This window comes from Chrysochloris asiatica, unplaced genomic scaffold (assembly GCF_000296735.1).
Source record: "Chrysochloris asiatica unplaced genomic scaffold, ChrAsi1.0 scaffold00024, whole genome shotgun sequence".
NCBI lineage: Eukaryota > Metazoa > Chordata > Mammalia > Afrosoricida > Chrysochloridae > Chrysochloris > Chrysochloris asiatica.
Window position 1 is genome coordinate 20,724,543 of NW_006408542.1, and position 10,001 is coordinate 20,734,543.

The following is a 10,001-nucleotide window of genomic DNA, read 5'->3' on the forward strand; positions in this document are numbered from 1 at the left end:
TTGGCTAGGATTTTGTTTTGAGAATTTTTGCATCTATGTTCATAAGGGATATTGGACTATAATTTTCTTTTTTAGTGATATCTTTGCCTGATTTGGTCATGAGGGTTTTGCTTGCTTCATAAACTATATTTAGCTTTCCAAACTTTTTTATGTTCTGGAATAGTTTGAGTAAAATTGGTGTGAGCTCTTCTCTGAAAGTTTGGTAGAATTCACTAGTAAATCCATCTGGACCCAGACTTTTTTTATTGGGAGTTTTTAAATTACCTGATCTATTTATTCTTTTGTTATAAGTCTGTTGAAGTTTTCTACTTTACTCTGTGTTAGTTTTGGTAGGTGGTGTTTTTCTAAAAATGTATCCATTTTTTTCTAGATTTTCAAATTTATTGGAGTATGGTTCTTCATAGTATTCTGTTATTATCCATTTTATTTCCATTGTTTCTGTTGTGATGATACCCATATTTTTTCTTATGCATGTTATTTGCATCTTCTACTTCTTTTCTTTTGTTAGATTTGCCAGTGGCTTGTCAATTTCATTAATCCTTTCAAATAACCAACTTCTTTGTCTTGTTGATTCTTTCTGTTGTTTTTCTGTTTCCTAACTCATCTATTTCAGCTCTAATCTTTATTATAAGGAGTTGACGTTTCTTTCTTCAACTCTGTTATAGAGTTTGACTAATGTATTTTGAGACTCTTGTGTTGGAAGCATAGATATTTATTTTGGTTATTTCCTCTTGTTCAATTCACCCTTTATGAGATAATGTCTTTCTTTGGGGTCTATCCTGTTTTGGGTTCATTCAAATGCTTGAGTGCATTATCTTCTTATCTTTCATGATGTTAGGTAAGTTTTCTTCCAACAACTCTTTGACAATTTTCTGTTTTTTCTCTTCCTTTTCTGAAATTCCAGTCACACATAAGTTATTCTTAATGATTGTGCCGTACATAAATCTTAGGTTTTCTTAGGACTTTTTGTTCTTTTTTTCTAATTGTTATTGTTCCTCTAGCCAGTTAATATTGAGAAATTTATCCTCAAGCTCCCTAATTTGCCTTCCATAGATTTAGTTCTATTCCTTTGCCCCTTCAGTGTATTATCTATTTATGAAATCTTAGTTTTAATCTCTATTTTGTTTTGTTGATTTTGTATGGTTTCTCATTTTTTTTTCCATTTCTTTTGTCAGGTTGTTCTTGTAGTGTCTTGAACTCCTCAATGTTTGTTTTTTTTTCTGTGTTCCTGTTTTCCTCTGCAGCTTTCTCAATCTTCTTCTCAATCCACTGAAGGTACCTAAAGATCATTCTTTTGAATTCCTGAGCAGATAGTTCCAATGCATTTCTTCCTCAGAAAGGTCTCTGGCTCTATATTTTGGTCACTAGTTTAATTCTCTCTGTCTTGCTTCTTTTTATAAACTGACATCGTCTGTTTTCTCCCAGCTATTGTGGGGTTAATTGTATTTGTATTTCATTGTTGGTGTCTTACGTTACTCACCATCTGTCTCCTGGTAGATGTGACAGAGAATGTTAGTGTGTACGCAATTCTCTGTTTGTGCAGCACACTGGTTAGGCTGCTGTTGGCTGCTGTCTATGGGTGAGCAGGTGGTATAGAGAGTGGCCCTCGCCCAGTAGGTGGGGCTGCAGGAGGTATGTATGTGACGGAGCAGTGTAGCAATAGAGGCTGTCTCCCATATGGTGGGACAAGAAAAAAAGAAAAGAACAAAGAAATAAAGAAACAGAGTGAGTGGCAAACAACAACGAGAAAGAATTTAAGGACTTTCAAAAATAAAAGGAAAGAAAAATAAAAACAAGGAAAGAAAAAGAATACAATAAGTAAAACTTGTTGTTAAGTGCCATCGAGTCAGTTCTGACCCATAGTGACCCTATATAGGGTTTCCAAGGAGCAGCTGGTGAGCTTGAACTACCAACCTTGCAGTTCAAATGGCTTTGCAGTCTGTAACATTAACCCACAGCACCACACCAGGACTCCGAGTATAACTAGGGAGGGAGGAAAAGAGAAGAGAGAGACAATAGTTAAGAAAAAATTAAGAGAGAAACAAGAAACAGAAGAAAAGAGAGAAAAAAGAAAAGCAGAGGGGAGAAAAAGGAAAATAACACAAGAAAAGGGCAAGAAAAGAAACAAACAAAGGAGAAAGTGGACCAGGGATAGCAGCACCCAGAGAGGAGAAAAATGTGGGAGCAAGGTGCTTTGGTATGGATCAGCAACCTGTGCCAGCTAAGGAGTTCATTGGGTGGGGGAAGGGTGGGGCGGGTGATCATTTAGGTCCTGGATGGAGTTCCTGAAGGCCTAAAAGTTGTCTGGGGTCAAGGCACCTGATCCGGAAATAGTTCCTACTAACTCAGAAGGTGGCTGAGGTTAGAGTGCTCGTTTCCAGAAAGAACTCTTTCATACTCGGAGGGCAGCTGGGACAGGACCGCTGGTTATGGAAGGAGTTCTTGGCCTTCTGGGACTTGGCACTGTGCATCCTGCTGGTCAGATGAGACAGAGTACAGCAGACACAACATGGCTTGTCCTTGTGCAGAGTGGAGGCTGTGCAGTGTGGAGGCTGTGCAGTGTGGTGGGTGTCCCCAGCCAATGGGTGGGTGAGAGTGGAGCCTGGCCATGATTCTGGTCAGGAGGGAGTGTGTGAGCAATAAGGAAAGATTCTTATCTTTCTTCTCACCAGCCTCTGGAGTGCGTTTGTGTTGTCAGCCTGCTGACTTGATTTATGCTCCTTGCAAAAGTTCAAAATGGCCTTGCCAAGTCAGGCCAGCTGAGAGTCTGTCTCCTCTCTCACCTGCTTTGTTGAGCTTTTAGTCTGTATCCAATTCACTTCTCTATCTATCCTTTCCTCTGAAGTTTAGAGTTCTATAAGTATCATTCATTTCTGTTTCATTTGGTCTCTTGTGTCTTTGCTGTAAAGGGTCTATGTAGTGTGTCTGCCTACTTCACTATCGTGCCAGTTCTCCATGAACTCTTTCAATCTCAATCATGTTTTAAGTAAGTAGCATATACAGAAATAAAATGTATGACAATAGGCCAAGCATTGTTGTTGCCAAGTGCTGTCCAGTCGGGGTTCCCACTCTTAGTGACCTTGTAAAGGGTTTCTGAGAAGCAGCTGGTAAGCTTAAACTGCCGACCTTGCAATTCAAACTGACCTTACAGTCCAGCACATTATTCCACAGCGCTAAGGAGGAAATGGGAATATATTGTTGTAAGGCTCTTACATATTATGGGAAATATTTTATGGAAAAAAAGAGAAAGTATTCTGTAATTTATATAAGATTGCACATATGGTGAGGCTGGGATTTAAACCAAGTTTGCCAGATTATAAAATCCTTTGTGGAGAGGTAAAATAGCAGAACAGGTTCACATATACAGGAATCATACAGAGACAAAGTTTTATCAAAGGCTGTGCAAAGTAAGTTTTTGTATCCTTAAAATTTGCTTTTTCCTGGTACTCCTAGCCTTTGCCAGGTAAAGAAGCTCTGGGGGCCCATGTGTCAATTGTGTATTGATAGCAGGGCATGAAGTTGACAAAATAAACTAGCTTTAGGATTTAAGAGGCAGCTGGAGGAGCACAAACAGAAAACTAGTTAGACTGGTTTTCTTAGAAAACTTGGTGACTTTAATCCCATCCAGGACAAATGTTAAAGTCAATTGATTCAGACTGATTCAGTGAGTAACACCTGAGCAACTCTGCAGTATGTGAGTGTGCGTGTGCATGCACCTGGGGAAGAAGCAGCCCGTGCCTGGCGTTGAAGAAGAGGAAACCTTTCACAAAATACAGCCTGACTGTGGAGTCCCTGAGGAGCCCTGGGCGCACCGTGGTTAAAGTGCTCAATTGCAAACCAAAAGTTTGGAGAGAGAAAAATGTGGTAGTCTGTTTCCGTAAAGATCACAGCCCTGAAAACCTTATGGGGCAGTTCTGTTCATCTATAAGGACCCTAAGAGTCAGAATTGACTTGAAGCCTCGAGGAGAAGTGGATGTTGATAAGAGACCCATTAACCCATTGCCATCCATAGTAACCCTGTATAGGGGTTCTGAGACTGTAGATCTTTATGTTAGTGGAAAGCGTCATCTTTCTCCCATGAACCAAGTGGTGAATTTGCATTGTGAACCTTGTAGTTAGCAGCCCGGTGCTTATCCTATCAGGAATTTTGGTGCTTTTCTGTGGAATGTTTCACCAATAATTAACTAGCACCTTCTACTCAGTAGAGAGGTATAAGGCTGTCTAGCCTCTGAGTGCAGAGGGGATGGGTCTCTGGCTCTCAGAATCTCTTCTTTTCCCTTTGGTTCTCCATTGAGGGCCAGTGTTTATCATTCCTTCAGCAGAGGTAGATGGAGGTGGGGAAAATGGTGAAAGTGGAGAAGGTATTGAGAGGATGTGAAGCTGGTAACGCTCTCATCTCAATTCCTTTCAGAAGGAGAGGGCAGGCTCTTGTCTACCATTTACAGGATCTTGGGCAGGAGTTACTGTTACTTGCTATTCCGTCTGCTCCCATTTCTGGCAACCCTATGTATATGGCAGTCATACACTGTCCCCACGGTGTTCAGCATGTTTCAGTTCATTGTTGCACCAATGTGTATTTTCAGTGCCTTCCACCCTAGGGAGCTTATCTTCCAGTACTATCTTGGACAATATTTGTTGTTGTTATGTGCTGTGGAGTCGGTTCCAACTCATAGCGACCCTACACAGGGTTTCTGAGGCTGTAAATCTTTATGGGAGCAGACCGCCTCATCTTTCTCCCACGGAACCGCTGGTAGTTTTGAACTGCTGACCTTGCGGCTCGCAGCCTGATTCATAAACACTATATTTGGTAATCATCAATAGGGTTTTCATTGGCTAATTTTTTGACGTAGAATTCCAGGTCTTTGTTCCTAGTCTGTCTTAGTCTGGAACCTTTGCTAAAACCTGTTCACCTGTTGGTATTTAAATTACCTGTGGCACAGCTTCCAACAACATGGAAGTTACCACAGTACTCATATGACAGACTGACAGATGGGTGGTGGACCAGGGGCAAGAGTGCAGTTCACATATCCACGCTTCATCCCTACCACGAAAACATTTGCCATCCCATGGTATGACACACAGTCTGGAGAAGGGTCCCAGATGGGTCATTATTCTCAGAGGTTTGACCATAATGTATCACTCACTGATGTGATCTGATATGATCTTATTTGATCAGCCTTGTTGTTGTTGTTGTTCTTAGGTGCCATCCAGTCCATTCTGACTCATAGTGACCTTATGCACAACAGAACAAAACACTGCCCAGTCCTGTGCCAGCCTCACAATCCTTGTTACACTTGAGCCCATTGCTGTTGCCATGGTGTCAATCCATCTCTTTAGGAGTCTTTCTCTTTTCCACTGAGCCTGCACTTTAAAAAGAATCATGTCCTTCTCCAGGGATTGGTTCCTCCTGATAACATGTTTGAAGTAAGAGAGATGAAGTTTCACTATCCTTTCTTCTAAGGAGCATTCTGGATGAACTTCTTCCAACACAAATTTGTTTGTTCTTCTGGCAGTTCAGGGTACTTTCAATATTCTTCTACAGCACTGTAATGCAAATGCTTCTTTTTCAGTCTTCCTTATTCATTGTCCAACTTTCACAGGCATATGAGGCTACTGAAAATCACATGGTTTGGGTCAGGTGCACCTTAGTCCTCAAACTGATATCTTTGCTCTTGAACCATTTAAAGAGGTTGTATGCAACAGATTTGCGTAGTGTAATATGTTGTTTGATTTCTTCACTGCTGCTTCCATAAGTATAGATAGTGGGTCCAAGCAAAATGAAGTCTTTGACAATTTCTATCTTTTCTCCATTTATCATGTTATTTATTGGTTCAGTTGTGAGAATTTTTGTTTTCTTTACATTGATGTGCAATCCATACTGAAGCTGTGGTCTTTGGTCTTCATCAGTAAATATTTTAAGTCCTCTTTGCTTTCAGCAAGCTAGGTTGTATCAGCTGCATATTGCAGGTTATTAATGAGTCTTCCTCCAATTCTGATGCCACACTCTTGTTCATATAATCCAGCTTCTCAGATTATTTGCTCAGCATATAGATTAAATATGGTGAAAGAATACAGTCCATGCACACACCCTTCCTGATTTTAAACCATTCAATATTCCCTTGTTCTGCTCAAATGACTGCCTCTTGGTCAATGTAGTGGTTATTCACAAGCACCATCAAGTGTTACAGACTACCCTTCTTGGCAACATTGTCCATGGCTTGTCATGATCCACACAGTCAGAAGTCTTTGCATAGTTAATAAAGCTCTTATCTGGTATAGTTGTCTTGTGTGTTATAAATCCTCTTTTCTATTATGTTAATGAGGTCAGAGGCAATTTACAGGATTAGGTTGAATCTTGAGTCAATGAAACAAACAAGCAGAACTCAGAGGGACTTACTACCACCAAGAAAGGAGTTGAGTGTGTCCTTTGGACTTGGGGTCCCTGCGCAATAAAGCTCCTAGACCTAGAGGAAGCCAAGGAGCATGGATACCTGCAGGGAATCCTACGGAAGCTGAAAGGGAACAAGAAACTTTTCTGCAGAGCCAACAAAGACAGAAAGGCTTCTCCTAGAGTCAGCACTCTGAATTTGGACTTCTAACCTCCTAAACTGTTGAAAGAATAAATGTCTTTTTGTTAAAGGTATCTATTTGTGGTATTTTTGTCATCCCAGCACTAGATAACTAAGACAAGGCCTGAAGCAAGTTTGAGCCTTTTCAGCAAAGAATTTTGTGTCCTAAGTACCAAGGAGCTCTGATAGCATAGTGGTTACAAATCGGGCTACTAATCTCAGGTCAGCAGTTTGAAACCACAGAGCAGTTCTGCGGGCAAAAGATGGGCTTTCTGATCCCGCAAAGATTTACAGCCTCAGAAAAGACTCCACGGCACATAACCACCACCACCAAGTACCCAGTGTGGTCTAAAAGGGAGGGGAACAGGCACCAGTGGGCATATTCTCTTGACTCTGTTACCCAATGGGAAGGATCATATATGAAACAGGGCCATAGCAGGACCCTGGAAAGTGTGGGGCCCAAGTAGGAATCTACTTACCCAAGTAAGTCTAAGTTAGATTTGGGAAAGAATATGCTTGAAAACGCAACATACACTGATGTTGAGCTTCTTGGTTTTGTTCTGATAAGTGTAACTAACACATACCAATATCACAGCAGTCCTGTGAGGAAAATTTCATGGAGAGTAACTTGTCGGAGACAATAGTTCTCTGCTGATAGTGATTTTCCCTACCCCCAGCACTCCTGCCATTCCATTCCACTAAATCCCCAGTGATTAAAATGACTGTCTCCAAGTTATAATTTACAGCTTAACACTCACTATGCATCTATTTTTATTTTATTGGGCACAGAATTTATTTAGGACACAGAACTGGGCTATGCTCAAAGGAACAACCAATTATTACCTCGCCAGAGCAGCCCAGGCAACATTTCACCAAATGTTTCTGTCTTCCCTCTAGCCCAGAGAAGAAAGTGGTAGTCAGACTTTCTGAACATCATCCCCTGTTCAACCCATCCCCAAGTTAACGACAACATTTTCAGCAAAGCATACTGCAATGGCTTCTTTACAGAACCACCGATAACAGTCCACTCCGAGCCTTAAAAACAGGCAGGGCACAGTCCAAGACCACCTCCTTATCTGCATGTGAATTCCTAGAATCCGAGAAGTTTTGGGGTCTCAAGGCTTTTCAGGTTCTGTAAGGCTTTCTTAAGGAGCCCAGGTGGCAAAATGGTTAAATGCTTGACTATTAACTGAAAGATTAACAGTTTGAATCCACCAGTGACTCCAAGGGAGAAAAGATCTGGAGATCTGCTCCCATAAAGATTATAGTCTAGCTGTTCCCTCCCTGATGCCTCTGAGGTTGCACATGTGAGGCCTGTGCACCCCTAAGCTGTGCTATGTAGCCTCCTACCTGCTGGCCACTCTCGGAGGCAATTCCTCCCCCAGCACTCACTAAGGACATCAAGAAGATTCTTGATAATGTGATGTGGGGATCAAGCCGACAATGACCAGTTCAACAAGGTCATCAGTGAGCTGAACAGGAAAACTTCTTGCACAGGGTACTAGGCAACCTTGCCAGCATGCCTGCTGGTGATGCTGTGGCCATCTCCACCACCCCAGGCTTGGCATGCCGGCTCCTCCCTGGCTACAGCAGAAGAGAAGAAAGATGAGAAGGCCGAGTCCCAAGAGTTGAACAATGACATGGGATTTGGCTTGTTTGATTAAATCCCTGCTCCATACAAATAAAGCCTTTTTATGGATCCTTAAAGAGAAGAAAATAAAAAGATTCCAGTCTAGGAAATCCCATGAGGCAGTTCTACTCTCTCATAGAGGAAGGATTGAGTTGGAATTGACACAATAACAGCAAAGCTTCCTATAGGAGTCCCTGGATGGTGTAACTAGTTAATGCAAAGAAGAAATCAATCATATCATTAAAAACCGCTCAACAAAAAATGTCTGGGTCCAGATAGCTTTACTGGTGAATTCTACCAGTTAGAGAAGAGCTGACACCAATTTTACTCAGATCATTCCAGGATATAGAAAAGAATGGAAAACTCTAATTCATTTTATGAAGCAAACATAACCTGATACTAAAACCAGGCAAAGACATCACTAAAAAAGCAAAGTATAGACCAATATCCCTTATGAACATAGATGCAAATGTTCTCAACAAAATCCTAGCCAATAGAATGCAACAAAATATCAACAACAACAAAAAAAAGAACAATTTGAACATATTGAACAACACGAACAATATCCAGTATGTGGATATGGCTCAATATTAGAAAAATAGTATAATTCACCATATAAATAATACAAATGGTAATAAAACATGATTATATCAATTGATGCGGAAAAGGCATTTGGCAAACTCCAACACCCATTCCTAATAAAAATACTCAACAAAATAGGAATAGAAGGTAAATACCTTGACATAATTAAGGGCATGTGTACAAACCCACACCCAGCATTACTCTGAACAGAGAGAAACTGAAAGCATTCCCCCTGCATACAGGAACCACACAAGGTTGCTCTTTATCACCACTCCTATTCAATATTGTAGGAGCTCTGATGGCGTAGTGGTTATGAATCGGGCTGCAAACAGCAAGGTCAGGAGTTTGGAACTACCAGCTGTTCTGCGGGAGAAAGATGAGGCTTTCTGCTCCCGTAAAGATTTATAGCCTCAGAAACCCTGTTCAGGGTCACTATGGTCAGAACCGATTTAACGGCACTTAACAACAACAACATTCAATATTGTAAGGATCTCTGGTAGTGTAATGGTTTCAAGTTGGGCTGCTAACTTCAATGCCAGTAGCTTGAAACTACCAGTTTGAGAAAGATGAGGCTTTCTGCTCCTGTAAAGATTTATACCCTCAGAAACCCTAGACAGGGTCGCTATAAGTTGGAACCAACTCCACAGCCCATAATCAACCAATCAATATAATGTTGTGCTGGAAGTCTTAGCCAAAGAAAATTTGCATCCAGATTGGCAAATAAGAAGTAAAACTCTATTTGCAGATGATATGATCCTATACTTAGAAAATCTCAAAGACTCAGCAAGAAAATTATTGGCAGTCTTTGAAAGATTCAACAAAGAGGCAGGGTATAAGATTAATATCCAAATATCAGTGGGATTCCTTTACACTAATAAAGAAGGCTCTGAAAAGGAAATCATGCAAACAATACTATTTACAATAACTACCCAAAAGATGAAATCCTTGAGAATAAATCTAACCAGAGAAACAAAAGACTTGTACAAAGAAAAATACAAAACTCTACTACAAGAAACCAAAAGAGACCTACAAAAATAGAATATACAATGCTTATGAGTATGAAGACTTAATATATGTCAACACTATCCATTATATAGATATAATGCAATCTCAATCCAGATTCCAATATCATTCTTTAAAGAGATGGAAAAAGTAATCACTTATACTAGGTGCGTCTGACCCAAGCCATAGTATTTTCAAAAACCTCATATGCATGCAAA

The 10,001-nt window shown here is 40.6% G+C and overlaps 1 pseudogene; it reads left to right on the plus strand.

Annotated features, from left to right (window-relative positions):
- Window positions 1-8,233, plus strand: part of LOC102826320 — an 85,638-nt pseudogene extending 77,405 nt beyond the window's left edge.
- The last annotated feature ends 1,768 nt before the right edge of the window (window positions 8,234-10,001 follow it).